The following is a 3784-nucleotide window of genomic DNA, read 5'->3' as shown; positions in this document are numbered from 1 at the left end:
TAAATATGACGTGAGAAAAGACAACATGATAGTGTTTGTTTTGTGTTTGTGTTAATTTCTTGAGTGCAGACTGGCTGGCTATGTGCAGTTGAGTTGGTTCCAACTCATAGCAACCCTGTAGACAATGTGTAGGATTTCTGAGACTAAATCTTTAGGAAAACAGAAATCCTGATATTTCTCCCATGAAGTACCTGGTGGACTTGAATTGTTAACCTTGCAGTTAGCAGCCTAACACATAAGCCACTATACCACCAGGGCTCCTTGGGTGCAGGTTGTTGTTGTTGTTGTCAAGTGCCATAGAGTCCATTCTGACCCATAGTGATCCTGTATAGGGTTTCCAAGGAGCAGCTGGTGAGCTTGAACCACCGACCTTGCAGTTCAAACAGCTTTGCAGTCTGGCGCATTAACCCACAGGGCCACAACAGGTTAGGAGCATGCATATACTGACTCTAGCCAGATTTGTGTGTTTTATTTTTGTTTTCCTCAAAGTAAAATTGGAGGGAGGTGGAAAGATGCACCTAACAACAACAACAACAAAGGGATTTGAGAATGAAGAAAAGAAAATAATTTTGATAAAGAACAGCTAAATCTGAGCTGAGTAAGGAGGAAAGTGATATGAATTAAAGAGATTGTATATTTTTTTGTTTAGTTACTGATTTAAAAAAAAAAATTCTTTAAAAAAATTTAAGAAATTAGTTTACATAAATTTGAGTCTGAAATTTGTAGGCAGGTCAATAAGTTGGATACTTGGCAGGTGTTGATACTGTAGTCTTAAATCCAAAATGGTTCTGGGAAACCTCAATTTTCTTCTCTTAAGGCCTTACAATTAACAGATTGGTGACACTCACCTACATGGTTAGGGGTAATTTCTTGTGTGGTGCTCGACACCACAGTTGGTTTGAGTGCAATGTCATCGGTTCAAACTCACTATCTACTCCTTGGAAGCCTTCTACACAGTCTCTGTGAGTTGGAATGGACTTAGTGTCACTTAACAACAACAACAAGGTCAAATGATTGTAGATGCTAACCACATGTTTAAAATGCCATTACCCCAACACCTAGATTAATTAGTATTTGATTTTATTTAATAAATAAAATACTATTTATTTATAGCCTACCAAGTTGACATATAAACTTAACCATCATAAACATGATAAACAGGGAAAACTGCTTAAAGTCAACCGTTCAAAGATCTTTTGAATGTGTATGGGAGAGTAGTACCATCACTGCCTGCAAGGATTGGTGGGGTGATGGTACGAAGACAAATAAGCTAGAAATATAAATCATGATTAGAGAGTGAGATGCTTGAAATGGAAATTTTGGTAATGGTGTAGTGATTGGTAATGACTTAGTGTAAGGTATAACCATGGTATTGGGCATGGGCAGCTGATTTGGGACAAGGAGAGAGCAAGATTATCAAAAGTGACAAGATCAAGGAGATAAATGACTATGTTGGCAGATGGAGACTGAGGAGTTATGAGGCGGGAATGGTTTTGTGCTAAAATATTCAATGAATGATAATAATGTGCTTCCAAGGAGATTTTTGCAGAGGCAAGGAAACCAGAGGCTTGGAAGTAGTAGCAAAGCACAAAGCAATACTTAGCTATCTTTCAGACCAATAACTCATTGCTGGAAAAGACAAACAGCTGTGCTTGAGAGAGGTGAAAGAGAAGTGATACTTTCAGGAGTTGGCTGTGTTTCAGGGAAAGGGGCCTAGGGGAGCATGGTGGTGGCTTTAAGATCTAGATGCTATAATAGAAAGCTTTGTGGAATGGAGAAAACATAAGATCTTGACGCAAACACGAGCATACGTTGAGCAATATATGAGAATTTGGGCTGTTTTGCCATTAAGTAATGAGAAATGGCTGCAGCAATGAAGTTAAACATACCAAGCATCATGAAAATGGTGCCAGATTGGGCAATATTTTATTCTGCTAATATGTGAGGTCACCGTGAGTCAGAGCTAACTTGACAAAAACTAACAACAATCAGGGATGAAGATGTGATGTCCTAAACAACTGTGGAGATCTCTTTGATATGGCACATCATCAATTCTAATGAATCAGAAATAAGCAGGTAATATGTATGTTGAAGGAGTCCTGGTGTGGTGCTGTGGGCCAATGGGCTGGACTGAAACTCACTTTGAACTGCAAGGTCGGCTATTCAAGCTCATCAGCTGCTCCTCGGAAACCCTATACAGGGTCACTATGGGTCAGAGTGGACTTGACAGCACTTAGCCACAACAACAATAACATACATGTTGAGGGAATAGGGCTGGGCAGAGAGGTCCAGAAACAGCTTTACTCCAAGCACATTGTGCTGTTTTGTTTCCCTATTCAAAGAATTCAATATTTGTTACGCATACTCTCCCCTGGTGTGGCGCTGTAGGATTCAGCCATAAGGTCAGTTTGAAATGTAAGGTCCCCTGACACTCCTCGGAAACCCTATACAGGTTGCTATGAGTCAAAACTGACTTAACAGCACTTAACAACAACTCTCTACTTAGAAAAGTAATGTCCCCTATAATGGCTGGTCTCTCTTATGCTTGGCCTTCAAAGCACTATGCCAGTCAGTAATAGCTACACAAAGCCAAAAAGTAAGGAGTAAATACCCTTCCACCGGGGTATTGGTGTGGCTCTGTAGGTAGGATAAGCTCAGTACTGCTAATCGCAAGATCGGTGCATCAAATTCACCAGCCACTCCTTGGCAACTTTATACAGGGGCTTTATGAGTCAGAATTGACTTGATGGTATTTAAAAACAACCCCTCCACCGAAAGAACGCTGGTGGTGCAAACAGTCAAGCATTTGGCTGCTGATAGGTTGGTTGGCTGTTCAAACTCGTTGACTCCATGGGAGAAGGACCTAGTGATCAGAGAAGGACCTAGTGATCTGCTCCTATAAAACTTACCGTCAAGAAAACCCTATGGGCACTTCTAGTCTGTTATATGGGATCCTTCTAAGTTAAAAAGCATCTCAACAGCACCTAACTCTTTCCATCTTGGACCCGAGTCACAAATGGTGCATTGAAAAACACACTTTTCATCAGCTACACTTTATACTCTAAGATCTATAAGAGACTCAGTAGGTTTTGGATGCCTAGGGAACGATTCATATTCCAAGTCACATCTCAGCTAGAGGCCTTTAAGCTGGGCAATTGTAACTTTCAACTTATCTCCCACCTGTGCAATTAAGAAGACTAAAAAGAGTCCTGGTGTGGCGCTGTGGGTTAATGTGCCAGACTGCAAAGCCATTTGAACTGCAAGGTTGGCAGTTCAAGCTCACCAGTTGCTCCTCGGAAACCCTATACAGGGTGCTATTGAATGGAATCGACTCAACGGCACTTAACAACAACACCAACAACAACAGAATAATGAAAGGGATCATTGGGAGCCACAGTCTTGCACTCCTTCCCTGTGGTTTGTGAGTTCAAACAAGGCAAAATGTTTCTAGCTCTAGCTGCTTTCTTTAAATAAAAGGGAATATGCCACCTGGGTTCTAAGTGCATTTTGTAGGTTCCTAGTATATCTAGGATCAGCACAGGACTGCTAACTTCAAAGGCAGTGGTTCAAACCCATCTACTGCTCCTTGGAAATGCTATGGAGTATTGATATGAGTCACAACCGATTCAATGACATTTAACAAGTGTATCTATAAAATCTAATGGACAATACCACTTTGATGGCATTAAATTAATGTTATTGTATTTCATTGAAAAAAAAAGTGGCCCATTTAAAGGAAACTCCTATGCAGATGTAGGATAAGCACTAGAGTGCTAACTGCAAG

This window comes from Chrysochloris asiatica, unplaced genomic scaffold, assembly GCF_000296735.1.
Source record: "Chrysochloris asiatica unplaced genomic scaffold, ChrAsi1.0 scaffold00109, whole genome shotgun sequence".
Classification (NCBI taxonomy): domain Eukaryota; kingdom Metazoa; phylum Chordata; class Mammalia; order Afrosoricida; family Chrysochloridae; genus Chrysochloris; species Chrysochloris asiatica.
The sequence above is the reverse complement of the archived record's forward strand: the minus strand, read 5'-3'. Positions refer to the sequence as shown.